Below are 11,281 nucleotides of genomic sequence, written 5' to 3' on the forward strand. Positions count from 1 at the left end.
TCATCCAACAATCATCAGGATCCCTGTCTTCATGTTCCAATGCTGGGACTGCAAGTGCACGTTGCTGCATTTACAGTTTGATGTGAATGCTGGTCCTCATGCTTGCATAACAAGCAATTTTCACACTCAGTCATCCTCCCAGCCCTGCATCAAACATTTTATTTGTTTTAAATTCAAGTCAACTTTATATCTATTATCATGTTTATATGTTATAAACAACAATCAATTGGAATTAGACACTATAACTATTTTATCATGCCATTTTAAATTGTCTAATAGAGACAGAGACCTATAAATGAACCTAAACTGATACTATGCCAGATGGTCTGTTTGCTTGGTTAATTGTTTTGTCTCCCAATTAACTTCTAATGTGAATGTAACACAGTTTTCTTCTGTTAGTATTTTTTAAAGTATTTTTCATAATACTGACATAACAGAAACTCAGTCAATTTGTTGAATAAATGAACAATGCACTTAAATCCAATTCTCATAGTCAGAGTAACCATAATTGACACTGCTCAACAAATTAACAAGCTGTATTTTGCACTATGGGTGAATTTCTGGAGTTTAATAGAATGAGGAAAAGAGCAATTGTATTCACTTAGAAATAAAAGGATCCTTTCTCATCATGACAGTGTCTGTTTTCATTGTCACTGGATTCACAGAAAGTCCCATGATCAAACTTAATGTCACCACTGTTGTAAAGATTATGCTTTCTTAGGATCGTTTTCCCAAGTAGCAGGTATCACTCAGGGCTGAAAGCTACAATAGACACCCTTGGGGAAACACCTTTCACAGAGGGGTTAGCATCCCTCAGTCCACTGCCGGGAATAAATCAGTAAATCACACTTAACTGGAAGCCATTGCTTTCTACCTGCAACATTCTCTCGTGGGTCTAACAGAGAATGCGAAGTGCATCTCCATCAAGACAATGATTTCAATGATACTTGGATTTGTGAGTTTCATTTTACACACATCCCCAGTGCATTAAATGTGTCAGTTTAAATTACACATACTCCTGTCCCCATTAGTCACACTCACCTCTTTGTGCCATTGTATTAGATGCCTATCTAAATACAGGAAATGCTAGCGTGAGGATGTTGGCTATACCTTTATATATAACTATAGAGTTAATTTCATTTATGAAATACTAAAAACCAATAAAAATAGGGAAGGCATGGGAATTGTGTGAAAACATCTGTGCCTATGTTTGGAAAATTATTTTGAATTGAGGTTACCATTTACTTCTGGAAAAATGACTTACTCCAAATGCCATTTCTTTTCATTATTAAGTTCTGTTGTCCTCACTTCACTGGGGTTCTGTTAATTACTATCACTCTTATTTTTTTTCTAATTTGCTTCCATAACCTAAATTTCTTCCTTTATGAACTTAGGATTTGGGAGCACTGAATATGTTATCCAGTCCAAGATAAGGAATTTCCATCTTTGAGATTCACTTTTATTTTCTTGCTCCTTCCATGATCATTATATGATTATATTTTTCACTAATAGTATCATTTCATGAGTCAGCTCATATTTGCTGCCTGGTTTTTATTATTTATGTAATATACATTTCTAGCCCAATAATAGGTATTCTATTCTACTTTTATAAGTGAAGAAAGACTATGTTCAAGGAGGATGTATAGCTTTCCTTCTATAAAACTATGCAGTCGCACTTTGCTTGATTTCAAATTCGGCTCTATTATTCTTGCACTTTTAGATGCATGTGTGTGTTGAACACTATTTCTTGGTGAAGAACTTTGACTTTCTTTCATTGTATTAACTTATCTGAAACATAAGTATTTGAAAATATTGACTTTCTTCAGTAGCTTCAAGCTTCTGTTTTGTTTGCTGTGCCCTTAATTTATGATGGCTACACTCTCTTTGTATTTTGAAGTGTATAATTCCTAGGAAGTTAATAGTATATGATCAAAATGACATTAGTTATTATTAGAAAAATCTAATTATGAACGATTGATATTGTTGTTTAAATAAAACCTAAATTGAGCAGTTATTTTGGTTTAGAGAGGCAGTTAGCCTGTGGGCAGGATAACTCAATATCATAATGAGGCCTCATAATGGAGGCAATTGTCAGAGTTTCTGTGAATACAATCTCAGAGACATTAGATTCACTATAGAGATGCACTATAGAGATGTACTCAGAGATGAAGATGTCTCAAAGAATCAGCATGATCATCCTCTGACTTCAGAAAGAACACAGCTTATTTCAGCTCCAAATGGGTTCTTTTTTGATAATCCAATGTCAATTCAGCCCATTCCCTGAGAAAAAGTTATGACAAGTGAGAAAACAATTCCTCAGTCCTATCTTCTGAGCAGGGAATTCAAGAACCACTTACTTTTCTGGAATATTACATATGGATGTGAAATATTACTGTCATAGTATGGCACATGTTTTATTTATTTACAATGTGTTGACCTCTCAGAATATTTGAACATTAGATTCTATTGCCAAAGAAAAGGCACTGGAATGAGTACCACACTAAAGACCACTTAAAAAGAAAATACAGAATAATTATTCTTGCCATTAGAATAATGGCATGTCTTTGTAGTCATAAGTTAATCTCAACAAAATAAAATCAAAGCCTTATGAACTCCTTAAACTTGGTTGGAGGTTTAGGGTGAATCTTTGTAGTCTCATATCAGCTTCAGGAAGTTGATAAATTCAGGATTTTCTAGCTCTTCAATTGAAAAGGCTCTGATAATAAAAGATACATATATCTAGAATTGTGTGTGTGTGTATGGGTGGTGTGTGTGTGTGTGTGTGTGTGTAATGTATTTCCCCTTTTTGAAACCCAGTCAGGAAATACTAGACTTTTTGAGTACATTCCAAGAATAAAATAATCTTAGCTAAAATAAAATTTCCCTGTCTCTAAAAATTTAAGGCAACTCCCTGAAAACATGGCTTACAACAGAAATCCTTTTGTTCTAACAGAATTGCAACATAATTAGAGAAAGACCATATTATATTTTATACTGCCCTGTCTGGACTTTCTACTATTTTTTAGCCTGTGAAAGATTTTACTGCACTGAACTCAAGATAGAGGTCACAGTTTATATATCTGAGAAATAAATACATACAAAAGTAATAATCCTAAACATAATATGCTTTCAGCTGCATTCCACAGAGTAACACAGCGTAACCCCTTACCCTCACTCTCTATATGCTAATCCACCATCTAACCCATCCAAGACTCAATTAAATCAGGAATTCAGAAATCTAGAGTAGATGCCTATGAGGAATTTTTTTTTTAAAGATTTTCTGGATACTTCCTACTCTTGGCAGTGGATGCATAGTGGAAATCTCTCTCTCTCTCTTTCTCTCTCTCTCTCTCTCTCTCTCTCTCTCTCTCTCTCTCTCTCTCTAATGCACATGCACAGTTAGTGCTAAGTATTTGTACTTGAATATGAACATATCTAGAACAAAAGAATAGGTGTTTATTTTTTAAGTAAAATATACTTCGAAGACATTGCTACCATTATGTAGAAAACTGTCATTCTCAAGATTCTAACACAGACTGGCTGCCAACTTACTATGTAGCCAGGGCTGGTTCTGAACTCTTGAAACTACTACCTCCATTTCCCTGGCATCCCGCATGTCACTACCACATCCAACTCTGATTTGGGACTAAATTTTTAGGAACTGTTCAAATTCAGCCTGTCATTTTGTGCTTTGGGAAATTACTTTTATTTTCTAATTCCTGTAATTGTGATATCAATTTTTAATTTTCAAACAACCTCTTTGCAACATTTTTTTCTGCCAATCTATAAATCAAACTATTTAATAACACTCACTCATGTCCCAACTCTTGTTGTTATGTTGTATCATTTTTTCAGGAATTAATCAGGAAGTTGAAATAATTTCAAACTATATTAAAAACAAGTTAACAATATTACCATTCTAATACAACTTGAAATTTATTGTTCATACCGCCAAATAAATGTAACTGATTTAAATGACAAGTAATTGAAGTATATGTATTATACCTTTATAAATATCACATCTAAATGGTGCACAGAAGCACATGTGCATGTGCGCATGTGTGCACACACACATGTGCAAACACACACATATCATATATATATATATATATATATATATTGTAAAGAATAATGAATAAAACCCAAGGAATCACTGCTGACCTACAATTTATTATGGCCTTAAAGATCATAATTACCCTCTTTCTGCCATCTTGGCACCTGCTTGGATGCCTTCTGGGAACAGAGCTTCTGAAAGCAAGTATGTCTGGAAGGCTGTGGTGCAAGGCCACTTTTGCTGGCTACAAGCGAGGTCTCCAGAACCAAAGAGAGCACACAGCTCTTCTTAAATTTGAAGGCGTTTATTCCAGAGATGAAACTGAGTTCTATTTAGGCAAGAGGTGTGCTTATGTGTATAAAGCAAAAAACAATACAGTGACTCTGGGAGGCAAACCAAAGAAAACCAGAGTGATCTGGGGAAAAGTAACTCAGGTCCACTGAAACAGTGGCATGGTTTGTGCCAAAGTCTGAAGCAACCATCCTGAAAAAGCCATTGGACACAGAGTCTGTGTGAAGCTGTACCCATTCCGGATTTAAATTAATGGAGAGTAATAAATAAAAGTAGATTTGTGCTCTTATAAGAAAAAAAGTTCATAATTATCTTTCATTTACTTCTACTCATAATTTTTCATACAAAGATGTATTACGATTTACATTTTTTTTTAATTTTTTTATTTGGTATATTTTTTATTTACATTTCAAATGATTTCCCCTTTCCTAGCCCCCCCACTCCCAAAAAGTCCCGTAAGCCCCCTTCTCTCCTCCTGTCCTCCCACCCACCCCTTCCCACTTCCCCGTTCTGGTTTTGCTGAATACTGCTTCATTGAGTCTTTCCAGAACCAGGGACCACTCCTCCATTCTTCTTGTACCTCATTTGATGTGTGGATTATGTTTTGGGTAATCCAGGTTTCTAGGTTAATATCCACTTATTAGTGAGTGCATACCATGATTCACCTTTTGAGTCTGGGTTACCTCACTTAGTATGTTGTTCTCTAGCTCCATCCATTTGCCTAAGAATTTCATGAATTCATTGTTTCTAATGGCTGAATAGTACTCCATTGTGTAGATATACCACATTTTTTGCATCCACTCTTCTGTTGAGGGATACCTGGGTTCTTTCCAGCATCTGGCAATTACAAATAGGGCTGCTATGAACATAGTAGAACATGTATCCTTATTACATGGTGGGGAGTCTTCTGGGTATATGCCCAGGAGTGGTATAGCAGGATCTTCTGGAAGTGAGGTGCCCAGTTTTCGGAGGAACCGCCAGACTGATTTCCAGAGTGGTTGTACCAATTTGCAACCCCACCAGCAGGGGAGGAGTGTTCCTCTTTCTCCACATCCTCACCAACATCTGCTGTCTCCGGAATTTTTAATCTTAGCCATTCTGACTGGTATAGGGTGAAATCTCAGGGTTGCTTTGATTTGCATTTCCCTAATGACTAATGAAGTTGAGCATTTTTTAAGATGCTTCTCCGCCATCCGATGTTCTTCAGGTGAGAATTCTTTTTTTTTTCTATCCCTTCCTAGATTTCTAGTACATTAAAGTGAAGTGAAAAACAGCATTTTGTGACACTGAAGCCAGTCTCACCCAGTGGCTTCAAACTGCTTTAAAATTTTGTTTCATTGATAGACAATGTATAAATATCCACTAAATATAAGACAAATATTTCCCAGTCTGATATCAAAGCTGTGAATTAATGGCTCAAAATCTGAGAGAAGTGGCCTCCTAAATGGTAAATGCTCCTTTTTTCTTTTCTCCAGCTTTCATCCAACTGATGGTTGAGCAGCACAATTAATAGCTGCTATTTTTTTTAATTTTTTTATTCAATATAATTTATTTACATTTCAAATGATTTTCCCTTTTCTAGCCCCCCACTCCCCGAAAGTCCCGTAAGCCCCCTTCTCTTCCCCTGTCCTCCCACCCACCCCTTCCTACTTCCCCGTTCTGGTTTTTGCCGAATACTGTTTCACTGAGTCTTTCCAGAACAAGGGGCCACTCCTCCTTTCTTCTTGTACCTCATTTGATGTGTGGATTATGTTTTGGGTATTCCAGTTTTCTAGGTTAATATCCACTTATTAGTGAGTGCATACCATGATTGATCTTTTGAGTCTGGGTTACCTCACTTAGTATGATGTTCTCTAGCTCCATCCATTTGCCTAAGAATTTCATGAATTCATTGTTTCTAATGGCTGAATAGTACTTCATTGTGTAGCTATACCACATTTTTTGCATCCACTCTTCTGTTGAGGGATACCTAGGTTCCTTCCAGCATCTGGCAATTATAAATAGGGCTGCTATGAACATAGTAGAGCATGTATCTTTATTGCATGGTGGGGAATCCTCTGGGTATATGCCCAGGAGTATTATAGCAGGATCTTCTGGAAATGAGGTGCCCAGTTTTCGGACGAACCGCCCGACTGATTTCCAGAGTGGTTGTACCAATTTGCAACCCCACCAGCAGTGGAGGAGTGTTCCTCTTTCTCCACACCCTCTCCAACACCTGCTGTCTCCTGAATTTTTAATCTTAGCCATTCTGACTGGTGTAAGATGAAATCTTAGGGTTGTTTTGATTTGCATTTCCCTAATGACTAATGAAGTTGAGCATTTTTTAAGATGCTTCTCTGCCATCCGAAGTTCTTCAGGTGAGAATTCTTTGTTTAACTCTGTACCCCATTTTTAATAGGGTTGTTCGGTTTTCTGGAGTCTAACTTCTTGAGTTCTTTATATATATATTGGATATTAGCCCTCTATCTGATGTAGGATTGGTGAAGATCTTTTCCCAATTTGTTGGTTGCCGATTTGTCCTCTTGATGGTGTCCTTTGCCTTACAGAAACTTTGTAATTTTATGAGGTCCCATTTGTCAATTCTTGCTCTTAGAGCATACGCTATTGGTGTTCTGTTCAGAAACTTTCTCCCTGTACTGATGTCCTCAAGGGTCTTCCCCAGTTTCTTTTCTATTAGCTTCAGAGTGTCTGGCTTTATGTGGAGGTCTTTGATCCATTTGGATTTGAGCTTAGTACAAGGAGACAAGGATGGATCAATTCGCATTCTTCTGCATGCTGACCTCCAGTTGAACCAGCACCATTTGTTGAAAAGGCTATCTTTTTTCCATTGGATGTTTTCAGCCTCTTTGTCGAGGATCAAGTGGCCATAGGTGTGTGGGTTCATTTCTGGATCTTCAATCCTGTTCCATTGATCCTCCTGCCTGTCACTGTACCAATACCATGCAGTTTTTAACACTATTGCTCTGTAGTATTGCTTGAGGTCAGGGATACTGATTCCCCCAGATTTTCTTTTGTTGCTGAGAATAGTTTTAGCTATCCTGGGTCTTTTGTTGTTCCAGATGAATTTGATAATTGCTCTTTCTAACTCTGTGAAGAATTGAGTTGGGATTTTGATGGGCATTGCATTGAATCTGTAGATTACTTTTGGCAAAATGGCCATGTTAACTGTATTGATTCTACCGATCCATGAGCATGGGAGGTTTTCCCAATTTTTTGAGGTCTTCTTCCATTTCCTTCTTCAGAGTCTTGAAGTTCTTGTCATACAGATCTTTCACATGTTTGGTAAGAGTCACCCCAAGATACTTTATACTATTTGTGGCTATTGTGAAGGGGGTCATTTCTCTAATTTCTTTCTCAGCCTGCTTATCCTTTGAGTATAGGAAGGCCACTGATTTGCTTGTGTTGATTTTATAACCTGCCACTTTGCTGAAGTTGTTTATCAGCTGTAGGAGTTCTCTTGGAGTTTTTTGGGGCACTTAGGTAGACTATCATGTCATCTGCAAATAATGATAGTTTGACTTCTTCCTTTCCAATTTGTATCCCTTTGACCTCCTTATGTTGTCGAATTGCCTGAGCTAGTACCTCAAGTACAATATTGAAAAGATAAGGAGAAAGGGGGCAGCCCTGTCTAGTCCCTGATTTAAGTGGGATTGCTTCAAGTTTCTCTCCATTTAGTTTGATGCTGGCTACCAGTTTGCTTTATATTGCTTTTACTATGTTTATGTATGGGCCTTGAATTCCTGTTCTTTCCAAGACTTTAAGCATGAAAGGATGCTGAATTTTGTCAAATGCTTTTTCAGCATCCAATGAAATGACCATGTGGTTTTTTTCTTTGAGTTTTTTTATGTAGTGGATTGCATTGATGGATTTCCGTATATTGAACCAACCCTGCATTCCTGGGATAAAGCCTACTTGATCGTGGTGGATGATCGTTTTGATGTGTTCTTGGATTCGGTTGGCAAGAATTTTATTGAGTATTTTTGCATCGATGTTCATAAGGGAAATTGGTCTGAAGTTCTCTTTCTTTGTTGGATCTTTGTGTGGTTTTGGTGTCAGCATAATTGTGGCTTCATAGAAGGAATTGGGTAGTGTTCTTTCTGTTTCTATTTTGTGGAATAATTTGAACAGTATTGGTGTTAACTCTTCTTTGAAGGTCTGATAGAATTCTGCACTGAAACCATCTGGTCCTGTGCTTTTTTTGGTTGGAAGACTTTCTATGACTCCTTCAATAGGATTTACAAATTTTTAAGTGTACTCTTTATATAGTACTTCCTTTCATATCTAAGTATATGTTTTTCTCATAAAGATCAACTGTATTTCTATGTAGCTAAAGAGGGTTAAATTTCATAGATGCATTTAACTTATTTATTTTCATTTCTTTTTGTCTGTATGAATATAAAACATTATATATATTGTTCTACTAAAGTATAGGAATCATCTGCTAGTCTCTGTCTCTTTGTAACACTTTAGAACATACTACAGATTGGGTGAGTACTAAATGACAAAAATTTGTTTCTCTTCATGCAGGCATCTGGGAAACACGGGGTCCAGACACTGGCAGAATTATTATCAACAGAGGGCCTTGCTTTGGTCAGCAAGAGCTCAAGAGACAGACATGACTGAGGTGACACAGACATAAAAAGACAAATCCACATACACAGCCAGATGCTCGGATCAGGTGGACTGGGCTCTCCTATGAAGCAACCTCAGAACCCTGAAAGCTCCACATGTTTATTATGTACAGTTGAACAGGGAATCAGGGTAACTCCATTTAGCTGAATCAAGGAAGCAGAATGCATGCTGTATGGCTGAACCAAAAAGCCAAGGTTAACTAATCTTAGTAGGAGAAGTCTCTGGAGGGCCGCAGTCTTCAGATGACAAACATCTAGAAGGGGAAAGATTCAATGGGTGTTTTCCTCTGTATACTGTCAACTTCATACTTGGACTCCCCCAAAGAAGACTTTGCCATCTGTGTGAGCTTCACCGGAGGAAGGGTTTGCCACTCCCACAGGGTTTATGGTATTGTTTGTCCCTGACAAGGTAGTGCCGGTGTCAACACATACAATTCATTTATATCTTCATTCACTCAGGACAGTCTTTGCTACAAACAGGACCTTATTCCAGGCCGTTAGGCAGCATCTTCTGCAGTAGTGTACATGGCACAAGAGACAAGGCAGAGCTCTGAGTCATCTTTCATGAGGTTGACCCCTCATAAGAAGGTCACATTGATGGATAGGTGCCAAGATGAACTTTGAGAAAATATGAACTTTCAAGCCAGACTGGTTCTGCATTTTCATTCTTTTAATGTGCATCCTAGACATTTCAACAATCTACTTGACTGTGAATTAGAAATGGCTCATTTACATATATAGAGTCATTACCTCCAAAGGGAGAATCTCCTATATGGACTGTTTTCCTAGATTAAAAAATACAGGATCCAAATGTCATGGAAATTTATATTGCAAATGACAAAGTGTGATATATAAATTTTCCCATAGTCACCCATTATTTATGTACTGTTTGACTTCCATATCTGTGTGGATACCAACTCAATTGTAGAAAGTTATTCTTTGATGCTGATAATTTCATCCATTTCCTAACTACATTTTTTATGTATAATTTATTTTTCTACCTGAGCTATTCATTTCCCAAGTTTAATGTAATACTTATAAAGTAGTTATTCAAAGCTAGTGTTTTTTACTGTCTATGTAATAGATGTGAGTTTGGTGTTTAATTTATACTGAAAATTTTCTGCATCACTCTGATAATATTTTTATTCCAGAATGTGTCGCTTAAATAAATAGTGTTTTTCTCTCTCCCAGATTGGTGCAATATTATATTCGCATCTCAAATTCTATTACTTGGCAGAATGTTCATGCGTTGTGAATCCCTAAACGCTGTATATAGAAGGTTATTTTTAGCAAGAGTATTATAATTAGCCACTGGAAACCATGGCAAGTCATTTTCATGATTTTTCAAGGGTGGTGTAGAAAGAGTGATTTTTGGTCAACTTCCTTTACTTCACTCAAAGACTGACAACTCTATATGAGCAGATTTTCCTGTTCCTTGTTACTTTAGTGAATGAGCTTAAATGACTATGGAAGACTGATAGCTTTGTTTCCTAACTCTTTCTGTATCTGAGTAAGTGCCTCAGAAATATTTATTTCCTTTAAAACCACTCATTTCTAATACTAGTTCATACTAAATTGGAACAACTATAATGCTGTAAATTCAGAAGTAAAATTCAATTAGGGTGTTTTATTTTAGCCTTTTATTTGTTGTATCTGCAGCAAGGATTTTTGAAACTTTACTTTTTCCAGCTCCTATGTTGATTTGTTGAGATAATATAATATAATCATATGGAAATTGTCTCATTACTAATTTTGTTTTATGTTCATATTAATATATTCAGAACTTCAAAGAAAATCTACAATATAGACAGACTCATGCTTTTATCCAGCAGATTTTCCTTCCTTTTTTTAATTTTTAAAAATTTTCTATATTCTTTGTTTACATTCCAAATGATTTTCCCTTCCCTGGTTCCCCCCCTCCCCATAAGTCCCATAAGCCCTCTTTCCTCCTCCCGTTCCCCAATAAACCCCCTCTCACTTCTCTGTCCTGGTAATCCCTTACAATGCTGCATCAAGTCTTTCCAGGACTTGGGCCCTTTCCTTCCTTCCTTCTTGGGAATAATTTGACATGTGAGTTGTGTCTTCAGTATTCAGAGCTTCTGGGCTAATATCCACTTATCAGTGACTGCATTCCATGTATGTTATTTGTGAATGAGTTACCTCACTTAGGATGATATTTTCCAGTTCCAACCATTTGCCTAAGAATTTCATGAATTCATTGTTTTTAATTGTTGAGTAGTACTCAATTGTGTAAATATACCACATTTTTGTATCCATTCCTCCACTGAGGGACATCTGGATTTTT

The 11,281-nt window shown here is 36.7% G+C and overlaps 1 pseudogene; it reads left to right on the forward strand.

Annotated features, from left to right (window-relative positions):
- Positions 1–4,251: 4,251 nt before the first annotated feature.
- On the forward strand, positions 4,252–4,593 carry LOC127666217 (60S ribosomal protein L35a-like; annotated as a pseudogene).
- Positions 4,594–11,281: the final 6,688 nt, after the last annotated feature.

The sequence above is a fragment of the Apodemus sylvaticus genome, chromosome 15 (genome assembly GCF_947179515.1).
Source record: "Apodemus sylvaticus chromosome 15, mApoSyl1.1, whole genome shotgun sequence".
Lineage (NCBI taxonomy): Eukaryota > Metazoa > Chordata > Mammalia > Rodentia > Muridae > Apodemus > Apodemus sylvaticus.